The 14,588-nt window shown below is 48.4% G+C and overlaps 1 protein-coding gene across 1 annotated transcript in view; it reads left to right on the top strand.

Annotated features, from left to right (window-relative positions):
- The first annotated feature begins 337 nt into the window (after positions 1-337).
- Positions 338-14,588, top strand: part of LOC128688166 (uncharacterized) — a 143,479-nt gene continuing 129,228 nt past the window's right edge. The window contains exon 1 of the mRNA XM_053775872.2: positions 338-451. The gene's annotated coding sequence lies outside the window, so the exon portion shown is untranslated. The remainder of the gene's footprint in view (positions 452-14,588) is intronic.

Raw genomic sequence — 14,588 nt, 5'->3', positions numbered from 1 at the left:
TGGGCGGGGCCTCCTGTAGCAGTGGGCGGGACCTCCTGTAGTAGTGGGCGGGACCTAATGTATTGAGACGAGAAATACAGGTGAAGGGGTGGGGGCTTGTGCTAATGACGTCAAGCGACCCAGTGCCTGAGCTCATCTCTCAGCAAATCGCGTTGCAGAAAGTTAGTGACGTCACCGCTCCTCATGTGCCCCAACCAACCGCGCTGCAGAAAGTCAGTGACGCCACAGCCCCACAAGTGTTCCAGCCAATCGCGGGGCAGAAAATCGATGACGCCACGGGTTAGCGGGGTCGGTGCCACCAACACGTCACGGAGGAGGGGTTGACTGCTTGGCGGGGCGACGAATGTGGGCTAAAGGTGTAATGTAGGTCTGGCGGAGCCACCTGAGGCTCATTAAGTTTTGAACTGCAGTGCCGTGTGGACGCTACTTCTGCTAGTCTGTATTATTACTGGTAGGTACTGCGAGTGTGTGTGTGTGTGTGTGTGTGTGTGTTTAAGGGGAGGGAGGTGTTTCCCACCATTATTTGTTTTTCCCGCCAATAGTTGTTGTTTTTTTTACCCCGCCAAAAGTTGTGATTTGTTTCCTGCCAAAAGAGTTGTGGTTCCCCCCCTCCAAAAGTTTTTCTAATAGTCAAAAATTGTGTTTTCCGAGCCATGTGAGCGAAGTGTGTGTGTGTGTGTGTGTGTGTGTGTGTGTGAACTGTGTGGATCAGGTGTGTGTGTGTGAACTGTGTGGATCAGGTGTGTGTGTGTGTGAACTGTGTGGATCAGGTGTGTGTGTGTGAACTGTGTGGATCAGGTGTGTGTGTGTGAACTGTGTGGATCAGATGTGTGTGTGTGAAATGTGTGGATCAGGTGTGTGTGTGTGTGTGTGTGTGTGTGTGAACTGTGTGGATCAGGTGTGTGTGTGTGAACTGTGTGGATCAGATGTGTGTGTGTGTGTGTGTGTGTGTGTGAACTGTGTGGATCAGGTGTGTGTGTGTGAACTGTGTGGATCAGATGTGTGTGAGTGAACTGTGTGGATCAGGTGTGTGTGTGTGAACTGTGTGGATCAGATGTGTGTGTGTGTGTGTGTGTGAACTGTGTGGATCAGGTGTGTGTGTGAACTGTGTGGATCAGATGTGTGTGAGTGAACTGTGTGGATCAGGTGTGTGTGTGTGTGTGTGTGAACTGTGTGGATCAGGTGTGTGTGTGTGTGTGTGTGTGAACTGTGTGGATCAGATGTGTGTGTGTGTGTGAACTGTGTGGATCAGATGTGTTTGAGTAAACTGTGTGGATCAGATGTGTGTGTGTGTGTGTGTGAACTGTGTGGATCAGGTGTGTTTGAGTAAACTGTGTGGATCAGGTGTGTGTGTGTGAACTGTGTGGATCAGATGTGTGTGTGTGTGTGTGAATTGTGTGGATCAGATGTGTGTGTGTGTGTGTGAATTGTGTGGATCAGATGTGTGTGTGTGTGTGAACTGTGTGGATCAGATGTGTGTGTGTGAACTGTGTGGATCAGATGTGTGTGTGTGAACTGTGTGGATCAGATGTGTGAGTGAACTGTGTGGATCAGGTGTGTGTGTGTGAACTGTGTGGATCAGGTGTGAGTGAACTGTGTGGATCAGGTGTGTGTGAACTATGTGGATCAGGTGTGAGTGAACTGTGTGGATCAGGTGTGTGTGAACTATGTGGATCAGGTGTGAGTGAACTGTGTGGATCAGGTGTGAGTGAACTGTGTGGGTCAGGTGTGAGTGAACTGTGTGGATCAGGTGTGAGTGAACTGTCTGGGTCAGGTGTGAGTGAACTGTGTGGATCAGGTGTGAGTGAACTGTGTAGATCAGGTGTGAGTGAACTGTGTGGATCAGGTGTGAGTGAACTGTGTGGGTCAGGTGTGAGTGAACTGTGTGGATCAGGTGTGATTGAACTGTGTGGATCAGGTGTGTGTGAACTGTGTGGATCAGGTGTGAGTGAACTGTGTGGGTCAGGTGTGAGTGAACTGTGTGGATCAGGTGTGAGTGAACTGTGTGGATCAGGTGTGAGTGAACTGTGTGGATCAGGTGTGAGTGAACTGTGTGGGTCAGGTGTGAGTGAACTGTGTGGATCAGGTGTGAGTGAACTGTGTGGATCAGGTGTGTGTGAACTGTGTGGATCAGGTGTGAGTGAACTGTGTGGATCAGGTGTGTGTGAACTGTGTGGATCAGGTGTGTGTGAACTATGCGGAAAGTACACAGTGGTCAGCATAGAGCCAGTGTCCCATACAAGGTGGACCGTCACTACAGTGTCACCAAGTGGATCGTCACTACAGTGTCACCACGTGGACTGTCACTGTAGTGTCTCACACCTGGTGGATCGTCACCACAGTGTCCCACACCAGGTGGACCGTCATCTCAGTGTCCCACTTCTGGTGGACCGTCACTACAATGTCTCATTCCTGATGAACCGTCACTACAGTGTCCCACATCAGGTGGACCGTCTCTACAGTGTTATCAGGTTGACCATCACTACAGTGTCACCAGGTGGATCGTCACTACAGTGTCACCAGGTGGGCGATCACTACAGTGTCCCATAACAGGTGGACCGTCACTACAGTGTCCCACATCAGGTGGAGAGTCACTACAGCGTCACCAGGTGGACCGTCACTACAGTGTCACCAGGTGGACCGTCACTACAGTGTCACCAGGTGGACAGTCACTACAGTGTCACCAGGTGGACCGCCACTAAAGTGTCCCACACAAGGTGGACTGTCACTACAGTGTCCCATACCAGGTGGACCGTCTTTACAGTGTTACCAGGTGGACCGTCCCTACAGTGTCACCAAGTGGATCGTCACTACAGTGTCACCAGGTGGACGATCACTACAGTGTCCCATACCAGGTGGACCGTCACTACAGTGCCCCATACCTGGTGGACCGTCACTACAGTGTCCCATACCTGGTGGACCGTCACTAGAAGTGTCCCATACCTGGTGGACCATCACTACAGTGTCCCATACCTGGTGGACCGTCACTACTGTGTCCCACATCTGGTGGACCATCACTACAGTGTCCCATACCTGGTGGACCGTCACTACTGTGTCCCACATCTGGTGGACCATCACTACAGTGTCCCACACCATGTGGACCGTCACTACAGTGTCCCACACCTGGTGGACCGTCACCACAGTGTCACAAACCAGGTGGACCGTTACTACAGTGTCCCACACCAGGTGGACCGCCACCACAGTGTCACACACCAGGTGGACCTTCATTGCAGTGTCCCACACCTGGTGGACCGTCACCGCAGTCCCACATCTGGTGGACCGTCATTACAGTGTCCCATATCTGGTGGACCGTCGCAACAGTGTACCATGCCTGGTTGACCGTCATTACAGTGTCCCACATCAGGTGGACCGTCACTAAAGTGTCACCAGGTGAACCGTCTCTACAGTGTCCCATACCTGGTGGACCGTCACTACAGTGTCCCATACCTGGTGGACCGTCACTACAGTGTCCCATACCTGGTGGACCGTCACTAGAAGTGTCCCATACCTGGTGGACCATCACTACAGTGTCCCATACCTGGTGAACCGTCAGTACAGTGTCCCATACGTGGTGGACCGTCACTACAGTGTTCCATACCTGGTGAACCGTCACTACAGTGTCCCATACATGGTGGACCGTCACTACAGTGTCCCATATCTGGTGGACTGTTAGTACAGTGTCCCATACCTGGTGGACCGTCACTACAGTGTCCCATACCTGGTAGACCGTGACTAAAGTGTCCCACACCAGGTGGACCTTCACCACAGTGTCCCAAACCTGGTGGACCGTCACTACAGTGTTACACACCAAGTGGACCGTCACTACAGTCTCCCACACCAGCTGGATCGTCACCATAGTGTCCCACACCACATGGACCGAGGGGATGGGGGAGGTGAGAGGGGAATTAGAAATTGTGAGTGATTGATGGTGTGTAAAACACACACATGGGCCAGGAACTGTAACTCGACCCCTTGAAAGCACAAGTAGGCGAGTGCACACACACACACACACACACACACACACACACACATCAATCAAATAACTGCTGCAGCATATGGGAGATTGGCAAACCTGAGATTGGCGTTTAGACATCTGAGTAAGGTGTCATTCACGACATCGTACACAGTGTACGTAAGACCTATACTGGAATATGCAGCGCCAGTATGGAACCCTCACTTAGTCAAACACGTCACGAAATTGGAGCAAGTGCAAAAATTTGCAACACGATTAGTCCCGGAACTGAGGGGTATGTCTTATGAGGAGAGGTTAAGGGAACTCAACCTGATGACACTAGAGGATAGGAGGGATAAAGAGGACTTGATAACAACGTTTAAAATACTAAGAGGCATTGACAAGGTGGACAAGGATCGAATGTTTCAGAGATGGGATACAGAAACACGGGGACACAATGGGAAACTGAAAACCCAGATGAGTCATAGGGATGTTAGAAAGTATTTCTTTAGTCTTAGAGTTGTCAGGAACTGGAATAATCTGGAGAGTGAAGTAGTGGAAGCAAGTTCCATAAATAGCTTTAAGAAGAGGTATGACAAATATCATGGAGCAGGGAGAGAGTGAATTAGTATCGACCAGTGAAGAGGCGGGGCCAAGAGCTATGAATCGACCCCTGCAACCACATATAGGTGAGTACACACACACACACACACACAACTGTAGACGGGGTACAAAATCTAAATTTCGGGAAGTTGGCCACAGGAACCTACCTTAATTAAATTACCTTAATTAACATACCATAATTAACCTTTAGTAAGCGAGGAGATAAACAAGACTGATGTAAATATAGGAGCTGCACCGTCTTCCTTCCTTCCTTCCTTCCTTCCTTCCTTCCTTCCTTCCTTCCTTCCTTCCTTCCTTCCTTTCCTCGCAGACTCATGAAGTTTCGCTGCTGAGATTGTTCCCAGAATTCAAAGTCATATATCTATTTTTTAACATAGTTTATATGTGAAATTGTTTGTCCTGTTTGTGTTACATTGGTTGTTTTGTTTGTGTTGCATTGGTTGTTTTGTTTGTGTTGCATTGGTTGTTTTGTTTGTGTTACATTGGTTGTTTTGTTTGTGTTGCATGCTTTACGCAGTGTGAACCAGGTGAGGTGACAGGTGTGTGTGTGTGTGTGTGTGTGTGTGTGTGTGTGTGTGTGTGTGTGTGTGTGTGTGTGTGTGTGTGTGTGTGTGTGTGTGTGTGAGGTGGTCCGTCATGCTAGGGAAGGAGGGCGGTTGTGGTCCATATTAAGAAGGAAAGGAGGTTGTGCTCCCACACAAGAAGGAAGGAAGGGAGGTTGTGCTCCCACACAAGAAGGAAGGAAGGGAGGTTGTGCTCCCACACAAGAAGGTTGTGCTCCCACACAAGAGGAAGGAAGGGAGGTTGTGCTCCCACACAAGAAGGAAGGAAGGGAGGTTGTGCTCCCACACAAGAAGGAAGGAAGGGAGGTTGTGCTCCCACACAAGAAGGAAGGAAGGGAGGTTGTGCTCCCACACAAGAAGGAAGGAAGGGAGGTTGTGCTCCCACACAAGAAGGAAGGAAGGGAGGTTGTGCTCCCACACAAGAAGGAAGGAAGGGAGGTTGTGCTCCCACACAAGAAGGAAGGAAGGGAGGTTGTGCTCCCACACAAGAAGGAAGGAAGGGAGGTTGTGCTCCCACACAAGAAGGAAGGAAGGGAGGTTGTGCTCCCACACAAGAAGGAAGGAAGGGAGGTTGTGCTCCCACACAAGAAGGAAGGAAGGGAGGTTGTGCTCCCACACAAGAAGGAAGGAAGGGAGGTTGTGCTCCCACACAAGAAGGAAGGAAGGGAGGTTGTGCTCCCACACAAGAAGGAAGGAAGGGAGGTTGTGCTCCCACACAAGAAGGAAGGAAGGGAGGTTGTGCTCCCACACAAGAAGGAAGGAAGGGAGGTTGTGCTCCCACACAAGAAGGAAGGAAGGGAGGTTGTGCTCCCACACAAGAAGGAAGGAAGGGAGGTTGTGCTCCCACACAAGAAGGAAGGAAGGGAGGTTGTGCTCCCACACAAGAAGGAAGGAAGGGAGGTTGTGCTCCCACACAAGAAGGAAGGAAGGGAGGTTGTGCTCCCACACAAGAAGGAAGGAAAGAAGGAAGGGAGGTTGTACTACCACACAAGAAGGAAGGAAAGAAGGAAGGAAGGGAGGTTGTGCTCCCACACAAGAAGGAAGGAAAGAAGGAAGGAAGGGAGGTTGTGCTCCCACACAAGAAGGAAGGAAAGAAGGAAGGAAGGGAGGTTGTACTACCACACAAGAAGGAAGGAAAGAAGGAAAGAAGGGAGGTTGTGCTACCACACAAGAAGGAAGGAAAGAAGGAAGGAAGGGAGGTTGTGCTACCACACAAGAAGGAAGGAAGGAATTTCGCTTTACGACCCTAAGTACTCAGACTACATATTAACAACATCAACATCCCGACAACAAAACACACTACTACAAACTGAACGTTATCAGAGGCAGCAGACCAGACAAGCTAACTGCTACAACCATACAACAGTCGAGGCACTATAGCCCTGAGCCACTAGCTGCTTAACAAGTCATTAGAAGGAAAACTAGTAAATGTTTCCCCAGTAAACACAATGGCAGACAGAGCCCCCACCTCATACTATCGTCCCTCTAGCTTAACATTATTATGTAAACATGAGGATTGATGAGGGACAAGTATGTGCATTTTGTTTAAGACAGCAGCTTAATAACCCGAAACCAAAGTGGATTTTCCAAAAAAATATCACATGTGTCAAACTTACATACACACACACACACACACACAGACTGGCCGTCTCCTACCAAGGCAGAGTGAACCGAAAAAGAACACTTTGACCATCAGTCACACTATCACTGTCTTGCCAGAGGTGCGCCGATGCCACAGTTCAGATGTCCTTACAAACTGAAAATATCTCCACTCCTCCATCAGAGTGCAGACACTGTACTTCCCACCTCCAGGACTCACGTCCGGCTTAACCATTTTATAATAAAAACACTACGTATCTTTATTTACTACAAGTACATGTACAAGGTATACAGACCTAGCTGACATCAGTGACATACTACTATATAGAAAGCCACTTGTTATGCTGAACATTTCGGGCAAATTAGGTCCTTGTCCCAGGATGCGACCCACACCAGTCGACTAACACCCAGGTACCCATTTTACTGATGGGTGAACATAGACAACCGGTGTAAAGAAACATGCCCAATGTTTCTACCCGCCCTGGGAATCGAACACAGATACTCGCCGTGTGAAGCGAGAGCTTTAGCGATCAGGCCACATAATGTTACCTTGCTATTACGAACACGGGTAAAGAATGGTCTGTATGACCTGGTCGTAATGGGAATGAGGAGTAAATAAAACTCAACAGTAGAATATAATGCATATTTGCCTTCATCAGATGATATATACAAGTACGTACACTATGTACAATATGTACAGACTGAATAGTAAGTGTACACCACGGTGACAGATGGCAAAGTAGAAGCCAGAGAGTATGTACCGTGTTCAACCAGCAACTAGGCAAGTCTGTCAATTCGCTTACCACAAATGAACCACGTTGCTTCAGCTTTGGCGGGCTTGCATGTGATTGGCCAATGAACCAAGATACTTATTTAACGACAGGTACTCTATTGATCGTTAAACCCTTAGCACTCGGTTCGGTGGTTGGAGGGCAGACTATATGGGAGTGTAATAAACGCCGAATAAAATATAACAAAGTTTTTGCATGCCGCACCTGCTCACACTCCAGTAGCTGGTTAGGCCCCAAAAAACCCTTTGCCTCCATGCACTCCTATCTAACATGCTCACACACGCCTGCTGAATATCCAAGCTCCTTGCACACAAAACCTCCTTTACTCTTTCCTTCCAACCTTTCCTAGGATGACATCCGTAACCTGCCTTCCTTCCAGTATAGATTTATATGCCCCGCTCCAAGTCATCCTATTTTGCTCCATCCTCTCAACAGCAAAAAATAACCTTCCAAACAACCATTTTGGATTAGATTAAGCATATTTTAATCCCACACCTCTCCCCAACACCCTAACATTTATTTCTTTTACAACCCCTTCTATAAATATGTTAAACAAACATGGTGCCATCACACATCCCTGTCTAAGGACTACTTTTCTGGATAATAATAACCCACTCTCCTATATACCATAACCTGGGCATCACTATCCTCATAAAAAATCTTAACAGCTTTCAATAACCTACCACCTAGCCCATACACTTGCAACATCTGCTACATTGCTCCCCTATCTACCCTATCATATGCCTTTTCAAAAATCTACGAAAGCAACGGAAACTTCCTTACCTTTATCTAAATACTGTTCACTTACATGTTTTACTATAAACACCTGATCTACACACCCCCTACCCTTCCTAAAGCCTCCTTGTTCATCTGCGATCTGGCTTTCCATCTTACTCTTAATTCTTTCAACAATAATTCTATCATACACGTATACTCAACAGTCTTATTCCCTATAATTTTTACACTCTATTTTGTACCCCCTTTTTCTTATACAAATGATCTATGCATACTGTCTGCCAATCCCTAGGTACCTTCCCCTCTTTCATACATTTATTGAATAAAGGCACCAACCATTCCAAGACTATATCCCCATTTGCTTTTAACATTTCTGTCTTGATCCCATCAATCCCAGTTGTTTTACCCCCCTTCATTCTACCCACAACCTCACGCAACTCCCCACACACAACACACTCACATTTGGTGCTTCTCACTCCTAAAAGATGTTTTACCTCTCTAGTCAATGCATGGAATTACTGCCTCCCTCTCCTCATTAACATTTAACATCTTCTCAAATATCCCTACCGTCTTGCCAATACCTCCGACTCCCTGTCTACTATCTCCCGTCTTCTGTTAACAACTGTCAAATATATACGTCCCATAGACTTCCTCAACTTGTTAATCTCACTCACTGTGTGTGGAGTGTATAAAGATTTGCAAAGACCACTTAATAAGTTATTACACCAACGTTTGCTGGACACATGACTGTCTCACCCGGGACACATGACTGTCTCACCCAGGACACATGACTGTCTCACCCAAGATACATGACTGTCTCACCCAGGACACATGACTGTCTCACCCAGGACACATGACTGTCTCACCCAGGACACATGACTGTCTCACCCAAGATACATGACTGTCTCACCCAGGACACATGACTGTCTCACCCAAGATACATGACTGTCTCACCCAGGGCACATGGCTGTCTCACCCGGGACACATGACTGTCTCACCCAGGACACATGACTGTCTCACCCAGGACACATGACTGTCTCACCCAGGACACATGACTGTCTCACCCAGGACACATGACTGTCTCACCCAGGACACATGACTGTCTCATCCAGAACACATGACTCACCCAGAACACATGACTGTCTCACCCAGGACACATGACTGTCTCACCCGGGACACATGACTCTCTCACCCAGGACACATGACTGTCTCACCCAGGACACATGACTGTCTCACCCAGGACACATGACTGTCTCACCCAGGACACATGACTGTCTCACCCAGGACACATGGCTGTCTCACCCAGGACACATGACTGTCTCACCCAGGACACATGACTCACCCGGGACACATGACTGTCTCACCCAGAACACATGACTGTCTCACCCAGAACACATGACTGTCTCACCCAGGACACATGACTGTCTCACCCAGGACACATGACTGTCTCACCCAGGACACATGACTGTCTCACCCAGGACACATGGCTGTCTCACCCAGGACACATGACTGTCTCACCCAGGACACATGACTCACCCAGGACACATGACTGTCTCACCCAGAACACATGACTGTCTCACCCAGAACACATGACTGTCTCACCCAGGACACATGACTGTCTCACCCGGGACACATGACTGTCTCACCCAGGACACATGACTCACCCGGGACACATGACTGTCTCACCCAGGACACATGACTGTCTCACCCAGGACACATGACTGTCTCACCCAGGACACATGACTGTCTCACCCAGAACACATGACTGTCTCACCCAGGACACATGACTGTCTCACCCGGGACACATGACTGTCTCACCCAGAACACATGACTGTCTCAACCAGGACACATGACTGTCTCACCCAGGACACATGACTGTCTCACCCGGGACACATGACTGTCTCACCCGGGACACATGACTGTCTCACCCAGGACACATGACTGTCTCACCCAGGACACATGACTGTCTCACCCGGGACACATGACTGTCTCACCCGGGACACATGACTGTCTCACCCAGGACACATGACTGTCTCACCCGGGACACATGACTGTCTCACCCGGGACACATGACTGTCTCACCCAGAACACATGACTGTCTCACCCAGGACACATGAGTGTCTCACCCAGAACACATGACTGTCTCACCCAGAACACATGACTGTCTCACCCAGGACACATGGCTGTCTCACCCAGGACACATGACTGTCTCACCCAGAACACATGACTGTCTCACCCAGGACACATGACTGTCTCACCCGGGACACATGACTGTCTCACCCAGAACACATGACTGTCTCACCCAGGACACATGAGTGTCTCACCCAGAACACATGACTGTCTCACCCAGGACACATGACTGTCTCGCCCATGACATATGAGTGTCTCACCCAGGACACATGGCTGTCTCACCCAGGACACATGGCTGTCTCACCCAGGACACATGACTGTCTCACCCAGGACACATGAGTGTCTCACCCAGAACACATGACTGTCTCACCCAGGACACATGACTGTCTCACCCAGAACACATGACTGTCTCACCCAGGACACATGACTGTCTCGCCCATGACATATGAGTGTCTCACCCAGGACACATGAGTGTCTCACCCAGAACACATGACTGTCTCACCCAGGACACATGACTGTCTCGCCCATGACATATGAGTGTCTCACCCTGGACACATGGCTGTCTCACCCAGGACACATGGCTGTCTCACCCAGGACACATGACTGTCTCACCCAGGACACATGAGTGTCTCACCCAGGACACATGGCTGTCTCACCCAGGACACATGAGTGTCTCACCCATGACACATGAGTGTCTCACCCAGGACACATGACTGTCTCACCCAGGACACATGAGTGTGTCACCCAGGACACATGAGTGTCTCACCCATGACACATGAGTGTCTCACCCATGACACATGAGTGTCTCACCCAGGACACATGACTGTCTCACCCAGGACACATGAGTGTGTCACCCAGGACACATGAGTGTCTCACCCATGACACATGAGTGTCTCACCCATGACACATGAGTGTCTCACCCAGGACACATGACTGTCTCACCCAGGACACATGAGTGTCTCACCCATGACCCATGACTGTCTCACCCAGGACACATGAGTGTCTCACCCATGACACATGACTGTCTCACCCAGGACACATGAGTGTCTCACCCATGACACATGACTGTCTCACCCATGACACATGAGTGTCTCACCCAGGACACATGAGTGTCTCACCCAGGACACATGAGTGTCTCACCCATGACACATGACTGTCTCACCCATGACACATGAGTGTCTCACCCAGGACACATGAGTGTCTCACCCATGACACATGACTGTCTCACCCATGACACATGAGTGTCTCACCCAGGACACATGAGTGTCTCACCCATGACACATGAGTGTCTCACCCAGGACACATGAGTGTCTCACCCATGACACATGAGTGTCTCACCCATGACACATGAGTGTCTCACCCAGGACACATGAGTGTCTCACCCATGACACATGACTGTCTCACCCAGGACACATGAGTGTCTCACCCATGACACATGACTGTCTCACCCAGGACACATGAGTGTCTCACCCATGACACATGAGTGTCTCACCCATGACACATGAGTGTCTCACCCATGACACATGAGTGTCTCACCCAGGACACATGAGTGTCTCACCCATGACACATGAGTGTCTCACCCAGGACACATGAGTGTCTCACCCATGACACATGAGTGTCTCACCCATGACACATGAGTGTCTCACCCAGGACACATGAGTGTCTCACCCAGGACACATGAGTGTCTCACCCAGGACACATGAGTGTCTCACCCGGGAGTTACGAGTCTGGTGAGTGTGTTGCTTCAGTCACATACAGAGTTGACGTAAATGATGGAGACATCGGAAGCAGTGGAGAAGTAAATATGAGATTGTCAGTCCCTCAGCCTTAAAGAAGTGATTTTGGAGGGGGTCAGTCCCTCAGTCTTGAAGAAACAATTTTGGAGGGGGTCAGTCCCTCAGTCTTGAAGAAACAAATTTGGAGGGGGTCAGTCCCTCAGTCTTGAAGAAACAATTTTGGAGGGGGTCAGTCCCTAAGTCTTGAAGAAACAATTTTGGAGGGGGTCAGTCCCTTAGTCTTGGAGAAACAATTTTGGAGGGGGTCAGTCCCTAAGTCTTGAAGAAACAATTTTGGAGGGGGTCAGTCCCTCAGTCGTGAAGAAACAATTTTGGAGGGGGTCAGTCCCTCAGTCTTGAAGAAACAATTTTGGAGGGGGTCAGTCCCTAAGTCTTGAAGAAACAATTTTGGAGGGGGTCAGTCCCTTAGTCTTGAAGAAACAATTTTGGAGGGGGTCAATCCCTTAGTCTTGAAGAAACAATTTTGGAGGGGGTCAGTCCCTCAGTCTTGAAGAAACAATTTTGGAGGGGGTCAGTCCCTAAGTCTTGAAGAAACAATTTTGGAGGGGGTCAGTCCCTAAGTCTTGAAGAAACAATTTTGGAGGGGGTCAATCCCTTAGTCTTGAAGAAACAATTTTGGAGGGGGTCAGTCCCTTAGTCTTGAAGAAACAATTTTGGAGGGGGTCAGTCCCTTAGTCTTGGAGAAACAATTTTGGAGGGGGTCAGTCCCTAAGTCTTGAAGAAACAATTTTGGAGGGGGTCAGTCCCTCAGTCGTGAAGAAACAATTTTGGAGGGGGTCAGTCCCTCAGTCTTGAAGAAACAATTTTGGAGGGGGTCAGTCCCTCAGTCTTGAAGAAACAATTTTGGAGGGGGTCAGTCCCTCAGTCGTGAAGAAACAATTTTGGAGGGGCTCAGTCCCTCAGTCTTGGAGAAACAATTTTGGAGGGGGTCAGTCCCTCAGTCTTGAAGAAACAATTTTAAAGCTGAGGGACTGATCACCTCATAGTTATCTCTCCACTACGTCACATCTTTATTTGACTGAAGAAGGCTGCTGACTTGGCGAAACATTTCAGTAACAAAAATGGCCAATTGTTGTATATCTGTCATACTCATCTGTCTCTTGCTACTGAAGATGGTGCTGGTAAGAGCGAGGTTCCTCAGCACAGCTCCTGGGCCTTTCCCACAATATACATAAATAACATTTGTTCGGAGCCTGCAAAAACACGGCTGAAGACACAGTTTATTGGGAATGTTGTCAAGAAGTGTGCACACCGTCCTCACACCTGGAGGCTGCCAGACTGTCTTGATCACAGATATACTGAACGATGACTTCAGATCTACTGAGTCATGCATGTCTGTCAGCGACACAGCTGACACAGTGACGGATTCATCTGTCAGCAACACAGCTGACAGTGCTAGATTCATCCGTCAGCATTTCCTTCCATCGTGGTCAGTTCAGTGGTACTGGAGTGACTGGACAGTACAATAACTGACCTCAACTTTACACTCCGGTCTGTGGTTTCACAATGCTGGTGCATGGCGCTGAACGAAGAATTCAGCTGGGGTTCGATCTCCGGTACGGATGGAAACATCATTATGTGTTTCCTTAAGACACCTGCTGTCCCTGTTCACCTAGCAGTAAAATATGTACCTGGGTGTTAGTCGACTGGTGTGGGTCGCATCCTGGGACAAAATTAACCCATTTTGCCCGAAATGTCCTGCATAACAAGGGGCTTTCTGTATAGTAGTATGTCATTGATGTCAGCTAGGACTGTATACCTTGTAAATGTACTTATAAAAATATTATTATTATTATTATTATTATTATTATTATTATTATTATTATCATCATCATCATTATTACTCAAAGACGAAGTAATCTCTAGAGTGCAGGATTAGTAACTCGAGATACTGGAATAAAACGTCGAGGCAAGAGATGCAACACAAACGTAGGTCAAGTTTTTTACCTCTTTCATACATTTATTGAATAAAGGCACCAACCATTCCAAGACTATATCCCCATTTGCTTTTAACATTTCTGTCTTGATCCCATCAATCCCAGTTGTTTTACCCCCCTTCACTCTACACACAACCTCACGCAACTCCCCACACACAACACACTCACATTTGGTGCTTCTCACTCCTAAAAGATGTTTTACCTCTCTGGTCAATGCATGGAATTACTGCCTCCTTCTCCTCATTAACATTTAACATCTTCTCAAATATCCCTACCGTCTTGCTAATACTTCCGACTCCCTGTCTACTATCTCCCGTCTTCTGTTAACAACTGTCAAATATATACGTCCCTTAGACTTCCTCAACTTGTTAATCTCACTCACTGTGTGTGGAGTGTATAAAGATCTGCAAAGAACAAGACCACTTAATAAGTTATTACACCAACGTTTGCTGGACACATGA

Source organism: Cherax quadricarinatus, chromosome 19 (genome assembly GCF_038502225.1).
Source record: "Cherax quadricarinatus isolate ZL_2023a chromosome 19, ASM3850222v1, whole genome shotgun sequence".
NCBI classification, from domain to species: domain Eukaryota; kingdom Metazoa; phylum Arthropoda; class Malacostraca; order Decapoda; family Parastacidae; genus Cherax; species Cherax quadricarinatus.
This window is presented reverse-complemented; position numbering and strand designations above follow the sequence as displayed.